General features: G+C 45.6%; 1 long non-coding RNA gene and 1 other non-coding gene across 2 annotated transcripts; both read left to right on the top strand.

The window, feature by feature from the left end:
* The first annotated feature begins 1,480 nt into the window (after nt 1-1,480).
* trnan-guu (transfer RNA asparagine (anticodon GUU)) lies at nt 1,481-1,554 on the top strand. The gene has a single exon. It is a non-coding gene; the product is annotated as a tRNA-Asn (tRNA).
* Nucleotides 1,555-17,187: 15,633 nt separating this feature from the next.
* LOC140460335 (uncharacterized) lies at nt 17,188-19,487 on the top strand. Its single transcript, XR_011953991.1, has 2 exons — nt 17,188-17,400; nt 17,970-19,487. It is a non-coding gene; the product is annotated as an uncharacterized lncRNA (long non-coding RNA).
* The last annotated feature ends 1,448 nt before the right edge of the window (nt 19,488-20,935 follow it).

Genomic DNA, 20,935 nt, shown 5'->3' with positions numbered 1-20,935 from the left:
CTGCTCCAAATACATTTACCAATCTACGTTCATCCTATCGATTGTATTAGCATAATCAACACTTCTCATCAAAATAACTCGAGAGACTTTCATCACAATTTTCTGTGAACAGTCATACTGAATGAACCCCAAATTTCTTGAAGTGGCTCCTTATTTTCGGCCCTGATTATTAATCTCTCTACGCATGGGAATGGATCCTTCCCAGCCGCTCTATCTCTCATCAATGTGTGTAGTTCAATTCGATCTCCCTTCAGCCTCCTCTGTCCTGATCAAATCCAGGGGAACAGGAAACGTTGGGACTATGGCGCGGACAGGACAAGCCCAATACTCACCTTTCCTGTTCGAACTATTCCATGAGAAAGTTTAGACCACAACTTTGGGCGTGTAGTTGTGGCCGAACACTTAAGGTGTTGGCGTAGAGATCCTTTGGGGCTCCCCGCCCAGGGTGGTAACCTGCTGGCTATGCTTTCTTCGCTGGCGATTTTAAATGACTTCCTGTTGGTTGCATTATCGCTCAAACTTCACAAAACCCGTCTCAATAAAGACCCGTTTTCTCATGTCTGGGAATTGATTGCCATGCGGGAAACTCGGGTTCCGAACAAACAACGTACCAGACTCACAACGTCAGCTCTGTTTCCCTTTCCACAGATGCTGCTCGACCCGTTGGCTTTCTGCAGTATTCTCTGTGTTTATTAGGCACAAGTGCTGCTTTTCATTCAAGAACTTCAATCCCTGTCCTCTGGTAACTGACTCTGGTCAGTGGCAATTGGTTCTTCTGATCATTAATCTGCCCATTCCCACCGCTTCTTCTCCCATCGTGACCAACAGCCCCAGGAAATCTCAGTTTTCCTTCTTTGCTCCAAAGCGAACATTCTCCACCTTGGGAATGTCTCCCCAAAATGGAAATTCCTCATCCCTGGACATGAGGCAAGGCGTACAATTGGAATAGATTTTGGCAAAATATTGTCAGTTAGGAAATGGAAAAATGTTCAAATGTTCATGAAGCAAAACAGAAATCCCAGTCTCCAGCTTTGTGAACCTTTCAAAACACTTTGGGAAGCGGATTTAGAGGAGAATGAAAGATGACCGGTCTGATTGAGCAGAGACAGTCCAGACACCGTCCCCTTGTTGAAGAGGCCAGGAGGTTGACTCTGATGTTCTCGGCACATGAACTGGTCTGAGACATTGAAAGAATTGTCGTTCCTGCACATCAGGAATTCAAACCCCTTCTCCCCTGCGAGCCAATGAGAGAACTCGGGAACAGGCAAAACACTGAAAGGCTGGAAGGGCGCCGGCCCCGGAGTAAGAAAGCTAGTTCCTCGTGACATGGATGTGTCTGCAGACTGTCCCCGGTATCTCCACAACACATCTCCCAGGCTTGATTCTGGAAAAGTAAAACTGATAGACGACAATTGTAATTCTAGGCGGGGAGGCTGAATTATAAAATCACTAAGCGATGGTGCAGCCCACCACCGCGCCTGTCTCTGTGGCGCCATTGGTCAGCGCGTTCGGCTGTTAACCGAAAGGTTGGTGGTTCGAGCCCACCCAGGGGCGGTGTGTTCGCTGCCTTTCTTTGGCTTCGAAGCTGTGCGACTTTAATGGGGTCAGGAAAATGTTCCCCAAGCGGAATTCTTCTCCATGAAGGGGTTTCGGAATTGAATTAATGTCTCACGTTAGGGACTGCGTCTGCTGAGAAGACGAGACCAAAAGAGAAACTCGGCAGGTTTGACAGTACCTGTCGGTGAAAACACAATTTTGAAATGTTGCCTCTGATTCTCTTTCCACAGATGTTGCCTGACCTGCTGAGTTCCTCCTGCAATTGCTAACTGAAAGTTCATTTCATCTTTTGGGGTGAAACACCTAAATATCTGCAAACATGTCTCGCCAAAATGGAAATTCCTCATCCCAGGAAACGAAGCATGGCGTATATTTGGGGAGAGATTTTGGTAAAATATTATCATATAGGAAATGTAAAAATGTTCATGAAGCAAGACAGAAATCCCAGTCTCCAGCTTTGTGAACCTTTAGAAACACTTTGGGAAGCGGATTTAGAGGAGAATGAAAGATGACCGGTCCGATTGAGCAGAGACAGTCCAGACACCGTCCCCTTGTTGAAGAGGCCGGGAGGTTGACTCTGATGTTCTCGGCACATGAACTGATCTGAGACATTGAAAGAATTGTCGTTCCTGCACATCAGGAATTCAAACCCCTTCTCCCCTCCGAGCCAATGAGAGAACTCGGGAACGGGCAAAACACTGAAAGGCTGGAAGGGCGCCGGCCCCGGAGGAAGAAAGCTAGTTCCTCGTGACATGGATGTGTCTGCAGAGAGTGGGATCAGACTGTCCCCAGTGTCTCCACAGTAAATGTCCCAGGCTTTATTTGTGAAAATTAAGACTGATAGACCACAATTGTAATTCTCGGCGGGGCAGGCTGAATTTTGAAATCACTAATAGCCTCCCCGAAGGGATGGTCTTTTGTCGTTGCTTGTCTCTGTGGTGCAACTGATCGGCACATTATCCTGTTAACGGGGAAGTTGGTGGTTCGAAGCCCACGCAGGGGCGCTGTGTTCGCTGCTCCCCCTTGCCTTGGGTTGTGTGCTTTTAGTGGGGTCAGAGAAACAATTTCCAGAACAGCTGCTTCTCATTCTGTCTCCCTGCTTCCGTTTGTCCCGTCTCCAGGAACCGGGCCCTCTCTACTGGCAGAAAATTGGGCCCTTCTGTTTCGAAACTTTTCTCTGAGACCTGAGTGACCAGTGACGAGTATTGCCCTCCTCAACAGAGAACAGGAGAAGACCACACAGACCTCCACATGTGTGTTGTCTCAAATGCGCACATATGGCCAGTATATCAATGTGAAATATTTATGTTGAAGTGTTTTGGGAAGCAGATGAGTAGGCGAGGTGCAGAACAGTGCGCCGTTATACAGGAAAGCTGCTAAAGAGGACATTGAGTGAATAGGAGAGATGGTTTCCCTTCTGGGTGATGCTCCCATCACGCACCCGCAGACATATCGCCGACGCGCAAATATAAACTCTGTCTAAATTCCCACATTCTGTTTTTTCGAACTGTGATTTCGCTCAAAAGCACATAATTTCAACACTCGCAAAATTCAAACTTTAACAAATTGCTCATAGATGTACTTTGCGAACACCTGGAAAAAGTTTTTCCAAACGTACCTGGGGAATTTCGGTCTGAGGGCTCTTGAACTTTAAGTAGAAGGAAGGGAAGTTTGCCTCGAGGCTGCGGAATGTGGCGATGTGTTCCCCATGTTAACTGGTAGTGGTTGGCCATCTCAGTGCTTCCCGATGCAGGGCTGCCCCGACCCACAGGGAGGTTTCTTTGATAAACTGTCCCAGGAGCTTCCAGCCGCACCGTGACGTCATAGGGCGAGCCCCCGGTGATGGCCTGCAGCTGCTGTGACACAATAATGATGCTGGCCCCGGAACATGAATACAAATTAGTTCGTGAGTCACGTGGTACTGAATCATTGGATGGAATGTTCTTTCAACTTCACGGATTTATATATGAGAGGAGGTAAGTGGGCAGGGCTTACACCTCGGATCCGCTCTTCCTTCACTCTCAACACCCCACACCCACCTCCCATTGTCCCAAGGCAATTTCCCCTGTAACCGCCGAATGTGTAACACCTGCCCATTTACCTGCTCCCTCCTGAATATCACAGGGCTCGATCATACCCGCCAGGTGAAGCAGCACTTTACCTGCACATTTGCCACAACCTAGTCTACTGCATTCGCTGCTCACAGTGTGGTTTCCCCAAAGTAGCATGAAGCATAAACTGGGTGACTGTTTCGCAGAACATTTCAATTCTGCCCGCAAAAAAAATGGCCTTGAGCTTCTGGTTGCCCGCCACTTTTACACGCCACCCTGTGCCCTGGCCAACATCTCTGTCTCAGACATGCAAAGCTCAGCTCCAAATGGAAGAACAACGCCTCATTTTCCACTTGAAGACCTACAGCCCCCCTGTCTTCAATATCGAGTTCCATGACTTTAGGGCCAGAAATCCGCCATGTCCTATTCTCTCCTATTCACGTAACGTCGTCTTTAGCAGCTTACCCGTTTAAGGGCGCTCTGTTCTGCATCTCGCCTTCTCATCTGCTTCCCAAAAAACTCAACATAAATATTTCTCATTGATATACTGGCCCCATGTGCACAGTTGAGGTGACATACTCGTGGAGGTCTGCGTGGTCTTCTCCTGTTCTCTGTTGAGGAGGGCAAAGCTTGTGGTCATGTTCAGATGCGCAGATTTACACGGAAAAGGGAAGAGAATGATACGAATTGAGACACGCGTTTACTTACAGTGTAGAACCAGCAGAGCGAAGGTGGGCCGCATGGCCTCCGTCTACGCTGTGCCACACGTTATGATTCAGAGTTAAATCACAGTTCGACCAACAGAATGTGGGAATTAAGAAAACAGTTTATATTTACACAGCCTCCATACGTCTGCGCAACAGCATATTACACGACAGCAGTGGAGGTCTTTGACATCAGGCTCGAAGGTGCATGCCACACGCCAGACGAAAGGCTGAAGGGACCTGTGGAAAACACTCCGTGTGGGAAAGTAGAGTAGCGCAGCGGGAGGGTGCTGGGTTCATGTCCCTCGATCGAAACTATCGTCTGCTATTGCTTCCCTTTGTAACGGGACTCTGTTCTATATCTTGCCTTTACCTCTGCTTCCCAAATCTTCGAGTATCTGAGCTGAATATGTCACTAAACACTGACCCTATTTACACAATTGTGGGCAAGTGCTTGTGGAGATTGGAGTTGTTTCCCGCTGGTCTGCTCTGAACTGAATCCTAACACCTCTTCTCTGAAATGGGAATGAGCCGGTGAAGTTGAAACAATTCGAATTCGAATCCCTACAGTGTGGAAACAGGCCCTCCTGCTCAACAAGTCCTTATCAACCCTCCGAAGAGTAACCCACCCAGACCCGACATTTACTTCTGACAGATGCGCCTAACCTACCGACCTCTGGGCACTATGGGGCAGTTTAGCATGGTCAGTCCACCTAACCTGCACATCTTTCGACTGTGGAAGGAAACCGGAGCACCGCAGGAAACCCACGCAGACACGGGGAGATTGAACAAACTCCACACAAACAAGCCGCACACGGGTAGGATCGAATTCAGGTCCCGTTATGAGACAGCAGGGTTAACCACTGAGCCACAAAGCCACATTATTTGCGGTCGTATTCATTCCCTGCAATAATTCCCCACTCCGGTTCAGACGTGAATGACAGGACGATCAGCATTTCGAAAGCAGCATCACCACACAGACACAGTTCCCATGATGAGGACACATATCACCGATTGGGAATCATCTCGGAGAGATACAAGTGACAGAGAGTCACATGGAAATGATGGACTGAACGGCTTCAGGCTGCGGCGGAATGACGTCACGCGTTGATGCCGTCCCTCTCCCTGTCTCTGGGACAGAGCGGCTGAGGGAGAAACAATGGCTCATTTTCAACTTCATCTGGGACAGTTGGGGCTCAGATATTCACTGCTGCCCGTTCGCAGCAAAGAAACAGACTCCCGTGTTAGAAAGGTCTTTCTGCAGGATTGCTGTGTGAAGACGAATTCTGAACACCAAGCAAGCTGCACACAAATACACTCATGAATTTACCTGAGGGAACAGTTTCCGGTGTCCATTTCTCTCTCTCCCACCATCACAGCATCTTTCTGTTTCTTTGATTACAGACCTTTGTAATGTAGTTAAAACTTGCCAATTTCCTACGCATTAGTGTAACTGACGTCTCCCATCCCAAGTGATTGCGAGAGAGCAGAAGAGCGAAGGGGCTCTGCCCTCCCCCAGAACAGTTTGCAAGTAGAAACAAAATGGGTTAATTATCCGCCAGTGGAGAGAGTCCAGTTACTGGGAACGGGACAAATAGCAGCGTCCTGGGCGCAGGGAGACGGAATGAGAAGCAAATGTTGTGGAATCTCTTTGCTGCTTGCGATTCTTGGAGCAACTCAAACGTATTTCACATTGAGCAAGTCTCAGCTGCTTCAGGGGAGGGCGCTTGGAGCGTCCGGTGTCAGGGCAGCGCACCCCGGGTGGGGCCTGTGGCTCGTTGGTCTAGCGGTATGATTCTCGCTTCGGGCTTTCAGTTGGGTAGACTTGCGAGAGATCCCGGGTTCATATCCCGGACGAGCTCTCATTTCTTAAGTTGCCTTGTGCAGAAACGCCGGCGCAATTTTCTCAAAAAGCACATTTATTCAACGAGATCGGACTGCCTGAGGGACCGAGCTCCCATAACAGCGAACATGGTAAAAAGAAACACTTGCTCAAAGTGAAAACAAGCATTGCACCTCGTTCGCCCGCGCAGTCCGACTCTGAATGAATCCTCCAGCTGCATTATTGCTCAATTGTGAGCGTAAAATTTCAGGAAGCGGGGAAGTGAAGTGATTGCAGACAGCGCTGAACAGGTTGACGTTAATGGTGCCATGTATGAGGATTGTCAGCAATGCAGGTAGATTGGAAAGATGGGACAGTTCTCCTTGGAGAACAGTAGGTTGAAAGTTGGCCTGATTGACGTTTTTCAAGTTATGAGGATCTAGACACAGGAATAATGTAGTGCAAATGCTCCCACGCCTGAAAGGATCGACAACGATTCAGCAGAGTTTTAAAGTCACGAGGAAAAGAAGTAAAAGTGACATTAGGAAGAACGTTTTCGTACAGGGAGTGATCAGGGTCAGTAGGTGACGCAAACTTCAAACAATTATGGTCCTGAACCCATAGGACAGACGGATGGGAGTGGAAGACAAGAAGGAAGAGAGACACAGAGTGAGCGAGAAAAGGGTGAAGTGTCAGAAAAACAGAAGTTAAGGAAGAACATAGAGAGACTGAGGAAGGGATACAATTCCAGTGGGTCCCAGCTTTCTCTGTGGTTTCATACACTCCCTCTCATCCATGAGACACATGCCCTGCTCCTAGAATCTACGTCAGTCTGGCTGGTTCAGGAACGGTGTGGGGGTGATGGACGGTGGTTAATCGATCAAAACTGACACTGAGACTCTAACAGTACCCACACTCATTCACACACACACACACTCAAAAACTTTGATACTCACCTCCTGCTCCATCCACATGGCAAAGGGAACTATGGCTGACTGGACTTGCTTTAAATACCTTCAGGTCTATGACTTAAAGACCCTTCTGTGCCCAAACCCAGCTCTTCTATCGAGAGTATACCTCCCCCAGGGATGGAGCATTAGAAGTTGTGAGTTGAGAGGAAGCGGGGATGGTGTGAGAGAAAGCAGCAGCTCAATAGTTTAGTCCAAACTATCTGTCTGTCTGCCCCTCTCCTCCTTCTCCCACCTCCTCACCTCACACACAGATTACAGACTTAAAATCCACACAGAGACAAAGCTGCAGTTTCAAACCAGCAGCAGCCACAACACATTTTCATTTAGACAACAAAACACAGAATTCTGCACCCAAAGGACACAAATTTATTTCACAAGGAAACAAGGATTTTCACACAGCTGAACACAACAATGTCTGAGTATATCTCTGGACATGGTTGTACAAGTCAGTGATTCTGTGTCTCAGTCTGACCGTATTGCACTTCCATCTCTGTGTTAATGTCTGTTTTTCTGTGTTGATATGACTATCTCTGCAAGCAATGGGACACAGATTATGTCGGAGGGAAGTTTGATGTGTCTGTCTGTGTATGAATGACAAACTGTCTGCAGTGGCACACATTGTCCCGGAAGCGTGTGTCTGAAAGTTTCTTTATAGCTGTCTGTGAATCTGATTTTGTGCCTGTGAGTGTTGGTGTGTGCCCAGTTCTGCCTGCAATGGGACAAACTTTGATTCATCACATTTATAATTCATTCTTTCAAAGTCAGAGTTTCTCTCACTTTCTGAGAAGTACAGGAACACAATGCCGCCTTCTGCTGGCCTAACCATGTGACCTCACAAGCGCCACATCTCCCTGTTCCACTGCATCTGTTTCCTGGTCCTCCTGCGGCGGGGGAGAGGGAGTGGAGATCCATCAGAATTTTACTGAGAACAGCAGCAGCAGCAGCACACAGCTGCCTGAGTCAGGTGTGAACTCAGAAGGTGGGATGACTGAGTAAATCCTTTCCCAGAAAAGCAGCAGGTAACAGCTTCTTACCAATGTGTATTCGTTGGGGTTTCAGAAGGTTTTTTTGAATGGACAAATCGCTCCCCACATACAGAGAGGGGAATAGCCTCTCCCCAGTGTGAACGGACTCATGGATCAGCATTTCATGTCTGTGTTTAAAGCTTTTATCTCAATGTGAGCATTTCAAAGGTCTCTGAGTGTTAACCAGTTGGTGTGTCTACAGGCTGATAACAGAGAATGCCTTGTTACACTCAGGGCAGATGAATGGCCTCTCCCCACTGAGTGCATTCTTGTTTCTCAAGGACGGGTGATTGATTGAATCCCTTCCCACAAACAGTAGATGAATGACTTATCTCCAGTGTGACTGCATCAATGAATTTGCAGCATGTATAGACATTTGTATCCCTTCCAACAGTTTGTACATTTCCATGGTTTCTGTGGTGTAGATCATGTCTCTCCATATTGGATGATCAGCTGATTCCTCACTCAGACACAGGACAGGGTTCATAGACTGAAAGAATCCCTACAGTCCACAAGTCCACACCAACCCTCTGGGGATAAAGACATCCAGACCTATTCTCCTACCCCATTACTGAACACTTACCCTTGACTAGTACACCTAACCTACACATCCCTGAAAACAATGTGCAATTTGACATGGTCCATTCACCTAACCTGCCCATCTTTGAATTGGGAGAAGAAACCGGAGTACCCAGATGGAGCTGACGCAGACCCAGGGAGAATGTGCAAACTCCACAGATACAGTCGGCTGAGGCTGGGATTGAGCGACTGTGGCGATACAATCTCTCCCTGCTGTGAATGGTGGGATGCTATTCATTCTGTGGAACTGGTGCAGGACTTGTCCATTTGTCACTGGGCACATTGATGTTTGCAAACTTTTCCCACAGACAAACATTGACAATCTAATGGTTTTCAAATCCTGATGAGATGACTCACTCTAAGATCCAGATAAGATATTTGCTTGGAATTCTCGCTGATAAATGTGACTCTGTGATTCTCTGTAAAACAAACTTAAATCAGGAAAAATAGAGATTGAAAAATCGTGCTGTTTAAGATACGAAAAGGAGTTAAGAATCATAAAAACCTTATAGTGCAGAAGCAGGCCGTTTCAATACACACCCATCCTCTGAAGAACATCCCACACAGACCCACCCCATATTCCTGCATTCCCCATGGCTTACCCACCCAGCCTGCACATCCCTGCACATTAAGGGCAATTTAGCATGGCCAGCCCACCTAACCTATATATCGTTGAATTGTGGGAGGACACAGGAGCACCGAGAGGAAACCACACAGACATATGAAGAAAGTGCAAACTCCACGCAGTCACCCGAGTCTGGAATCAAACTCAGGTCCCCAGAGCTGAGAGGCAGCAGTGCTAACCATTGGGTCACCACGGAGTTCTTTGAATCCAGCAATTTGTGTGAAAGTCACTCAAATACTGACCGTGAAACATTACTGGACTGTCATGAAAAACTCAACTAGCTGACAAATGCCCTTCAGGGGAAGGGCGTGTTCTGGCCCTACACAAGACTCAGCCCTCAATGAGAGTAGAGATAGTGAGAGTAGTGGGATACTGACAGATAGTTTCCTCCATCTCCATCACAGGAATAACTGACAGATCCTCACTTCAAGAAGATCAAGATCAGAGTGTATGAAGAATCATCACCAATAAACTCCGCTCTCAGACACATACTGTCCTCCTTTAGATACATATATTTGTTTCTTTCGAGAGAGGGAGAGACAGAGAGAGAGAGAATTGCAGCTCACTGACCTTCAAGAACCAGCCGCTCCGAAGCCTCTCGTTCTTAGTGCAGGAGAGACAAACGTTCCTCTTGGTTTGAGATTGCTGTGGGGAAATTCTTCCACTCTAACCCGGTGTAAAAGAATTTCCCAGAGTTCAGTACTAACTCGAATACAAACACTTCCCAGCAGGTTGTTCCTAAACCCATCCAGTGCCTCCCTCCAGCTCTGTCTCTCACTTTTCAACTCCACCAGCTCAGACACCCGCACTGCGCATGCTCCATAAACAACTCATCGCTGCCTTTTGTTCACTCTGATTGGCTCGGTGTCCCGCCAATTCCAGAATGTCGTCACGAGCTGCCCCACTTTCTATTGGGCAGGACATGCGGTCAGTCACACAAGAGATGAAGCACAAAAGAGATATGTGTTCATCTCTGAGCCGGCGTGTGTTTATTGTCCATCCCTCGTTGACTGGAGGGCGGTGAGGAGACAACCACAATGGAGTCACATGTAAGTCTAACCGGAGAAAGGTGAGCCCAATGGTATCTTACAATAATTGACAATCCAGATTTTTAATGACTTAACGGAACACCCCTATCTGGCCTGTTGAGATTTGAACCCCTCTCACAGAACATTAAACAGGGTAAGCAGGACTAGACCAGTTACATTGGGACAAAACCACTGTCTCCTGAGATCGGAATTTCCAGCTTTGGTCAACAAGAGGACACAATGTTTCAGGGAAACCAGAAGTATCTATTCAGAATTTCCATCATGAACAAACAGGAATAACTTCTGTAAAACTTCCTCACAGGATTTTAGGGAGAAGATTTACATATGAAAAGAAGAATCATAATCCACAAATCCGTGTGTGAGTAAGAATAATACTTTTTGTTACGTCATGGATATCAAACCCTGTTAATTAAACTAACCGCCCAGAAAAAAACTCATCTTGCCTCATAATCTGTTAAAATGTGAGTGACAGAATTCCTAAATTCCACTATTTAAAGAAAATATTTTTCTAACTCTAATAGTGAACGCTAATCAAAACCTATTCACAAATCCAACACCCCTTTCTTTAACTACTTACTATCTGACCCCAACTCGACACAACTTAATATGCTTTTCTAATAACATATTTATTAAACGTTACATTAACTTAATCTCAAGGCCACACAGTCTCCTCTTCATTGATGTTTTCACCTTTCTAGCTGCTGATCTTCCTGGGTGCTCTTCTTTTTACTGTATGTTTCACGTGAACAGGTACCTTTGATGGAGAGTGTTTCAATTTCTCTGAGAGCAAGGTATTAGATCGGCAGTTGCTCTCCCACTAACTTTCAAAATGATGGGTTTATATTCACCCATAGGACACATTAAATTCTTATTTGATTGATTTCCAGGGACCAAAACAATAAAATTCAAATCTCATTGTCTTCTGGTATCCTGGGCATAGCTTAAATTAATTAAATTTGAATTGTTGTCAAAACAGCAAACCGAACACAGGTATCCATTTAAGAGCCAATTGCTACATTTGAAACAGCCCGACCTTTTGCTCACAGCTGTGGCTGTACTTTAAGTTGAGAAAAGCACTCTCTATCTTAAACTGACAATACATGCTTTCGACTTCATCACATTGCATTGATCATTTGTCCTGGACGAACACAAAGACTCCAACACCATGATGCAACCATGTAAATGTGGAGACTATGGGAAGAGATTGGAGTTACCCTGTCGAGCTGGAAATTGATTGATACAGTCACACTGGAAATAAGCTTTTGCCTGCTCTACATGTGGAAAGGGATTCACAGTGTATTCCAGCTTCCAGAAAAATTTGCTTATCACACTGAGGAGATACCGTTTAGCTGAACCTACTGTCGAAAGTATTTCACACAATCAGCCAACCACACTGTGCACCAACGAGTTCACACTGGGGACAGGCTGTTTCTGTGCCCTGTATGTGGGAAGGAATTTGCCGGACATCAAACTTGTTGCGACATCAGCGAGTTAACACTGGAGATAAATTATTTACTTGCTCAGAGTTTGCAAAGGGATTCGGATAGTCCCACAACCTGCTGATACATCAACACATTCATTCTGGTGAGAGTGTGTAAAAGAATTCACCTCTGCCGACACATCAATGAGTTCACACTGGGGAGCGATCATTCACTTGCTCCGAGTGTAATACAAACTGCATTCAGTTTTCTCAGCTCGTCAGTGTGGTTACAACATTGGCATCTACCCAACAATATGGAAATTTGCCAGATTGCCTGTGCACAAGTAGGAGTACACATCCAACTCAGGATTAATCGTCCTATCAGTATACTCTCGATTATCGATAAAGCTATGTAACATATCGAATGACATCCTCTCAGCTATGAGCTGCTGTGTGACCAGTTTGGGTACCACCAGGCTCCCTCAGGTACTGACCTCATTCTAGCCTTTGGTTAAAACATGGACAAAAAAGCTTAATCCTAGAGGTGAGATGAGATTGATAGGCCTTAACCTCAAGGCTGCATTCGACCCAGTGTGGCATCAAGGTGCTTTGATAAGATTCCAGGATGTAATTTACTACTGTGCACGTTATTCTCTATATAAATCACAACGATGCTCTTGATTAGGTTCCAGTCTGTAATTCATTCCCGAGTATGTTATTCTATATACAAACAATCCCGAACCCCTCAATTAGATTATAGCCTGTATTACACACTCAGTTTTCTGTTATACTGGATGTAATCATCCTGATTCCCACGATCAAATTTTCGCCTGTAGATCACTTCTGATTGTGTTATTCTGTCAGTTAACAAGCCCCATCTCTTGATTAGATTCCAGTCTATTAAACCCTCCTTGAATCTAGCTACCTTTCAGAAGGTTTCCATGTTTATTAATTTTGAACTTTTTTCAGCGACCAATCTATAATCGCTCAGTCTAATGTAAAATCACGGTCTTCCATGGCATATATTTTACCCAACATGGCATGGGAATGTGATCGCACCCCATTCTTTATGCAGGAGTCCCACGAGCACGCGCAGTGCGCGCTTACAGGCACATGGGCTGGAGTTGGGAACATGCGCACTGATGGTCTGGAAGCCGGAAGGGAGAATTATGTCAATTTCGGACCAACACTGACAGTGATGGTTCCGAGAAACTCGTCTCACAGATTAGATTAGATTACCTACAGTGTGGAAACAGGCTATTCGGCCCAACATCAACCCTCCGAAGAGCAACCCGCCTCGACCCATTCCCCTACATTTACCCCTGGCTAATCCACCTAATGCCATGGGTAATTTAGCATGGCCAGTTCACCTAACCTGCACAGTTTCGAATTGTGCGAGGAAACCGGAGCACCCGGAGAAAACCCACGCAGACACAGGGAGAATGTGCAAACTCCACACAGACAGTTTCCCGAGGCGGGAACCACCGCCCGAACCACAGTACCGCCCTAATGGGCGGGGGGCATTTCCAGGCTTTTCCTCGAGTAATGTTTGATTGTTTGACTGGAGTCATGTGGTGAGTCTTTCTGACCTCTGTCTCATTCACATGATAATTTTGGTGTTTGTAGTTTACTGCGACTGTTAAGCTGCACTCCTCAATCTTACTCATACATGGGACCTGAACGTCTTTAGCATCTATTTGCTATACCTAACTGTGCTATTCTGAGTTCCAGACTTCAGACCATTGGAGTTGGATTCTAGAGTGTGGTGCTGGAAAAGCACAGCAGGTCAGGCAGCATCCGAGGAGCAGGAGAATCGATGTTTCGGGCAAAAGCCCTTCATCAGCAAACCCTGGGTTCGATGTCAGTTTGAATGAGAATGTTGGGCATTTCCTGAGCTCCTTGAGTTCAGAGGTTTAGAGCTGGAGAAGATGATAGAGATAGCGAGGGACAAGACTAGGAGCAAAGATTGACATTTTATAATGGATCTGCTGCATCACCAGTAACCTGTGTGCGTCAGCAGGCATAGCAATCATAGATTAAATGAACTTGGTGTGAGGAAGGAGAGAAGCAGCCGTGATCTGGAACGAAAGGAGGTCACTGGACCTGAAATGTTGACTGTACTGTCTGTCCATTGATGCAACCAGACCTACTGAGGTTCTCCAGCAAGTTTTGTTTTTGTTTCTGTTTCAGATTTCCAGCATCCACAGTTATTTGTTTCTTGTTGAGCGATTTGGGTGACCTCAGATTTATTGGGAGTAGAATGTTTCAGGCCTTCAGGTGTGTGACAGAAGAATCAAACTCAAGAGGTGACAAAGGCATAGTGTAATTTTCAGAAGCAGATGAACTGAGGTGAGGCAGGGTCAGAAATTATTCCTGAGATTTGAAGAGGTGATCCCAATGAAAGTGTGGACATGCAGCTGGTAGCTCATCTGAGAGGTAAAGCATTTACCAAGCTTTCAAGGGGCTACTTCAGCCTCACACATTTGGCATGAGGATAGATGGAAGTGGTGCTGGAGAGTGGTGTTTGCAGTGTGATTTGGACATAATGGATTTGAACTTCTCATTATTTAATTGTGCAAGAGTTCCAAGTATCTAGAATTGGGTGTTGGGCAGCTGAAGGCAGTGCGAACTTCAGAGAGAAACTTGAGGACAATGATTTTCACATTTTCACTTTACTTGTTTTATTTCCCGCCAAGTTGACTCTCTCTGTCTAATGGTTGACAGGCTGGGAGATTGTGGGTTGGGCCTTGACCGACTGAATGTTTTATTGTTCAGGAAGGTGTAAAAGGCGAGGGCGGGGAGTGTGGGGTGGGGGGGTGCTGTTGGGCGGGTGGGGTGGTGGGCGGGGGGTGTCAAAGCTTCAATAGAAATCCAGCAGAACTGAGAACAGACAACACCTAGCTCTGTGGGAACGGGGAGACCAACAGAGGACAGAGAATTCAGGACCTGAAATCCTAGCTGACACCAGACCACCATGTTATCAGTGCTTTGATTTTCATTGCCAACCGTCTACCTTTACCAAACTACCAATTTGATTTGAATGTCACGTACCCTCAATATTCAGGATCCAATCCTTGTCATCCTAAAACCACATCTCTGTAAGGAGTCTTAGATCACACTTATTTTCTTCAGTCAATTCGTTCACTTTTCTTACAGTGCAGCACACAATCAGACACAGTCTTTAGTTTCAATTTTTGTAATCTTTTCAATCCAGCTTTGATTGGTGGTACATTTATTCCCCTTGTCCCTTTCTATTGTTCTCTGACATTCACTTTCCACATTACTACATTGCTCACCTGCCTTGGTTTGGAATTGCCCATCATGTCCAGGGATGTGCAGGTTAGATAGGTTAGCCATGGGAAATGCAGAGTTATCATTTCATAGTAATAGAAGCAGGAGTAGGCTATTTGGCCTGTCGAGCCCGCTCCACCATTCATTCAGATGATGGCTAATCTATCCATCATCTCAGCTCCTCCTACCTGCATTATTCCATCTACCTTTAATTCCTCTCCATGTAATATCCCATCCAACTGTATCTTGAATATAATTAATGAAGCTGCCTCATCTGCTCCCTTGGGCAGAGAATTCCACAGAGTCACGCGAATTACAGCAGGGAAAGAGACCCTTCAGTCCAACTCATCCATGTTGACCAGTTATCCTAAACAGTCTAGTCCCATTTGCTAGCACTTGGCCCATATCCCCCTAAACCCTTCCTTTCCATGTACCCATCCAGATGCCTTTTAAGTGTCGTAATTATACTAGCCTCCACGACTTCCTCAAGCAGCTAATTCCATACCCGCACCATGCTCTGCATTAAAAAGTTGTCCCTTAAGTCCCTTTTATTTCTTTCCCCTCTCACCGTAAATGTATGCCATCTAGTTCTAGACTCCCTCAATTCAGGGAAAAGACCTTGTCTATTTATCCAATCAATACTCCTCATGATTTTATAAACGTTAACAAGGTCACCCCATAGCCTCTGATGTTCTCGGGATAACAGCCCCAACTTATTCAGATTCTGTCGATCGCACAAATCTTCCAACCCTAGCAACGTCCTTATAAATCTTTTCTGAAGCCTTTCATGTTTCACAACCAACTTCCAATAGGAAAGAGAGCAGAACTGCACATAATAATCCAAAAGTGGCCTAACCAATGTCCTGTACAGCAGCAACATCACCTCCCAACTTCTATACTCGATACTCTGACCAATAAAGGAAAGCACACCAAATGCCATCTTGACTATTCTGTCTACCTGTGACTACTTTCAAGGAACTATGAACTTGCACTCCAAGGTCTCTTTGTTCGGGAACATTCTCTCAGACTTTACCATGAAATAGAGAAGTCCACCTCTGGTTTGCTTTTCCAAAGTGCAGCACCTCATATTTACCTAAATTAAACTCCATCTGCTACTCCTCAGCCCATTGGCCCACCTGATTAAAATCGTGTTGTGCTCTGAGCTAACCATCTTCGCTGTTTATTATACCTCCAATTTTGGTGTCATCTGCAGACTTATTTATGATATCTCCTATATTGACATCCACATCAATTATATAAATGACAAAAAGTAGTGGACCCAGCACCCATCCTTGATCACAGGCTGCCAGTCTGAAAAGCAACCCTTCACCACCATCCTCTGTTTTCTACCTTTGAGCCGGTTCTGTATCCAAATGGCTAGTTCTTCCTCTATTCCATGATATCCAACCTTGCTAACCAAGCTTCCTTGGGGAACCTTGTCAAACTCCTTACTGACGTCCATCTAGTACTCTGGGATGTAGGCCATCAGGCCCAGGGGACTTGTCTGCCCTCAATCCTAATAGTGTGCTGCGTACCTTTTCCCTATCGACGTTGATTGTTTAAGTTTTACTGTTTCTGTAGCCTCTGACTTGTCCGTACCAATAGGAATGGTACTATTGTCCTCCAACTTGAAAACTGAGGAAAAGTATTGACTTAGCATCTCTGTCATTTCAGTGTTCCCCCCTTAATTCACCGCTTTCATCTTCCAAGGGACCAACATTTACCTTAGTGACTCTGTTCCCTTTCGCGTACCAACAGAAGCTTTTTCTCCACTGTTTGATATTTTGTGGTTTCTTTCGTAATTTACCTGTATTCATTTGTGAGCATCCCTTTGTTTATGTTTGAAAGTTTTCCAATGTTTGAGCCTTCCAGAGGTCTGGAATAACATCTCGAAAAAGACTGAAAAATTCAAAAATAGTCTTCGTTAAAACTTAAAAAAAAACACACATTTCAGTTGTCTTGGGGCAAGGAACACGGTCCCCCCCGCCCATTGTCTCCGATTGGTTGGATGACCCATGTAGCCTCGCCCGCTACGCGCGTAATGATGTCACGTGCCCGGACCCCGCCCCTTGTGAACCGGCGCATGCGCAGTGTAGGTCATGTCGCAGGACAAAGGCAGTGTGGGAGAGGAATAGCGCCGGCGGCTGAAGGAACAAGAACAGAAACAGCTGGAAAGGCTGAGCAGGACCGGCAGCGCGTTTCGGGTCCGGTGATCCTTCTTCAGAACAGGAACATGTTTCAGAAACATCCTGGGGAGGTCGCCAGACCTTGCTCCTGCCCCCAGGGAGAGGAGACAGTGAGACAGGGTAGGATTGGAAACCGCGGGAGGAGGGAGACTGGGGAGTTTATAAACTCCTAGGGGGAGGCCGAAAGCCTCGGAATAAAACCGCACAGTCCCAGTGCTTACTTCATTGGGAAGGGACCTCTCGGGTTGCCCGTGCAACTGGCCGCCATCTTTCTCAGGGTTAGGTGCTGTCTTGGGCCGAGGAGCGCGGGCGGCCATCTTGGTGAAGGCACCATTCACCGTCATTTCCGGGGGAGAATTCCAATCTTGTGACAAGTTTGGACAGCAGGAAGTCATTCAGCAAATTTACTGGTTTTCTTTTCTCAAGCAACCTTGACATTTCATTATCATGTCCCTGATTCAGCTTCATTTCCAGCGCCTTTGGAAGCAGCTTGATCAAGCTAATTGTTACCTAAATGAAGTTTTCCTCCATACACACATAAGGCTATCTGGCTGCGTGAGGGTATTCAGGTTTCTGTATCCTGGATAAATGTCATCAGTAGGCATCTGGCAATCTACAGGAATTGCCATCTATGTTATGTTTATTTAACTGTACTGACATTAATCACATTTTGCGAAATTCTTTTGCAGGAAGACAAGCGGAAAGAAATCTGAAAGCAAATGACACAACAACTTCTGACAGAGACACTTGATTCATTGGGACTTGAATATCAGCAACTATTCAAATTGAGAAGAAACGTTTGCTTTTATTTGTTTGAGAGACTTTGGATTCTGGTGTGGCAGGAAGAATACTGAGACACACAAGTGAGGGAGATTCAGTGCGCTGACTGTGAAAACTGCTTCAACCTATTGACTCAGCTTGGGAGACAAAAAATCTCACCATTCACAGTAGGGAGAGACTGTGAACACATTTTTGTCTGAAATTTCAAATCCAGAGCGACACAAGGAAAGCTCTAGCTATGGGGAAACCATGGAAATGTGAGTATTATGAGAAAGGGTTCCCTTCCCCCTCGGTGCTAGAAACTCTCAGACGCGTTCACACCAGGGAGAGGCCATTCACCTGATCCATGTGCGGACAGGGATTCAGTTGGATGGACAACCTGCAGATGCACCAGTGGGTCCACACAGGAGAGAAGCCATTCACGTATCCCATGTGCGGGAGGGGGTTCATGCAGTCATCTGTACTCCTGATCCACCAGCAGGTCCACACGGGGGAAAGGCCATTCACCTGAGTGTTTGGGAAGGGATGCAGTCCGATGGGCAATCTGCAGACGCACCAGCAGGTTCACACAGGAGAGAGGACATTCACATGCCCCATGTGCAGGAAGGGCTTGTGGGCAACATACAGCAACATAAGCGGGTCCAAACAGAGAAGACACTGTTCACCTGCTCTGAGTGTGAGAAGGAATTCATTGATTCTTCCGGCCTGCTGACCCATCAGCTGGTCCACGCTGGAGACAGCCCACTCCCCCACTCTCAGTGCAGGAAGGCTTCTCCAGCTCCTCCCGCCTGCGGAGGCACCAGTGAATTCATGTGCCATTGCAGGGGGATTGAAAGAAAAACGGCCGAGAACCATTAGCCACTGGACTATCAACCCAGTTCTGGGAACTCACAGGTTTGAATCCTGGTGTGGCAGATGACGGAATTGGAATTTGGTCAGAAATCTGGAGTTCAGAATCTAAAGATGAAACCGTTTTCAGGCAACAAAGAAATCCCCATCTGATTCACTCATGTCCTTTTGAGGGAAGGAAACTGCTGTTGTGGGAAAGGATTCACTCAGTCATCCCAGCTGCATCCTTTACCTGATCTGACCGACACGTGACTCCAGACCCACAACAATGTGGTGGACTCTTGACTATGCTCCATCATGCCTGGAAAATAGATGGGGAGAAATTTACTTGGTACAGAGCATAAGTTGAAATTGCTGAGTGAGGCAATACTTCCTCTGGGTTAAGGCTATACCAAGGATCCAATTACAAAGGGACAAGTCTGTGCTGACCAATACTAAAGAAAGTGGGGATGGGGAGTGTGTGCACTTTGACCTTGAGCTGTTTTAAAATGAAATAAATTGGTTTTCATATGCCTTTTTGCTGGGGAGATCTGAAGCAGTACCGAAGTTGGGTCACAATAAAGGTTACCTGAACTTACCATCAGACTCAGGTCCTGATATCTATGAGATCCAACAGGTTTTTGTTTTGAAGCTGCTAATTTCTTTCAGCCTCTAACACTAATTTTCCAATGTTATGTATCAGAAGGAGCAGTGAAATAGTAGCTAGTATTGTTAGAAACTGTTAAGTTCATCTCTGCACGTACTGTGTTGTTTCATGTGCATTGTAAAGTTTACTGCCTGCAGCGGGAACGTGTGGGCTGTGTTCACGAGAAACTAAAAATCATCCAACACCAGGTTATAGTCCAATAGGGTTATTTGGAAGGACTAGCTTTCGGAACACTGCTCCTTCATCAGGTAGCTGTGGAGCAGGATCATAAGGCACAGAATTTATAGCAAAAGATTAGCGTCATGCAATTGAAATGATATATTGACCCAACTTAAATTGCTGTTAAGTCTTTCTTCTTTTAGAATGGGTTGCAGGTTTCTGTTCACTAATATGTAAATCCCAGAACTACTTTTAAGTCACATTCTCCAGATAACTTCAGGTTTTATAAAAAGAGGTGACATCTCAGCTCAGTCAATGCATTAAAGGTGTGCGGTTTGAGTCTGTCTGTATCCCAGTCTTGAGTTAGACTGGTTGTATTTTCAAAGTAGGGATTTATAAAATGACATGTCTTCACTGCCTGCAGTTTGTGCACTTTTTGAGGAAAACTGAATGTATCTGCAAATATAATTCTGAAAATCCAAATTCACCCCAAAGACTTGTGTGTGCATAAGAGAGTGCGTGTTTGTATGCTTAGTAAAGTGTCATAATTTGGAGATGCCGGTGTTGGACTGGGGTGTACAAGGTTAAAAATCACACAACACCAGGTTATAGTCCAATAGGTTTAATTGGAAGCACTAGCTTTTGGAGCGCTGTTCCATCATCAGGTGGTTGTGGAGGACACAATTGTAAGGCACAGAACTTATAGCAAAAATTTACAGTGTGATGTAACTGAAATTGTACATAGAAAAATACCTTGATTGTTTGTTGAGTCTTTCATCTGTTCATTAAACCATGATAGTTTCACTTCTTTCTTATGTAAATAGAGTAATAGAGATGTGCAGCATGGAAACAGACCCTTCGGTCCAACCTGTCCATGCCGACCAGATATCCCAACCCAATCTCGTCCCACCTGCCAGCACCCTGCCCATATCCTTCCAAACCCTTCCTATTCATATACCCATCCAAATGCCTCTTAAATGTTCTCAGGTTAACTTTAACAATTGGTGTTAGCTAACATCAAATGTTACAGTTAACCTGAAAATGTAACTTATGTAAATTTTTAAAAGTTTTGTGATTTACATATGAAGAAAGTGAAACTATCATGGTATTCGAACAGATGAAAGACTCAACAAACAATCAAGGTATTTTTCAATGTAGAATTTCAGCTACATCACACTGTAAACGTTTGCTATAAATTCTGTGTCTTATAACTGTGTCCTC

This window comes from Chiloscyllium punctatum, chromosome 36 (genome assembly GCF_047496795.1).
Source record: "Chiloscyllium punctatum isolate Juve2018m chromosome 36, sChiPun1.3, whole genome shotgun sequence".
Lineage (NCBI taxonomy): Eukaryota > Metazoa > Chordata > Chondrichthyes > Orectolobiformes > Hemiscylliidae > Chiloscyllium > Chiloscyllium punctatum.
The sequence above is the reverse complement of the archived record's forward strand: the minus strand, read 5'-3'. Positions and strand labels throughout refer to the sequence as shown.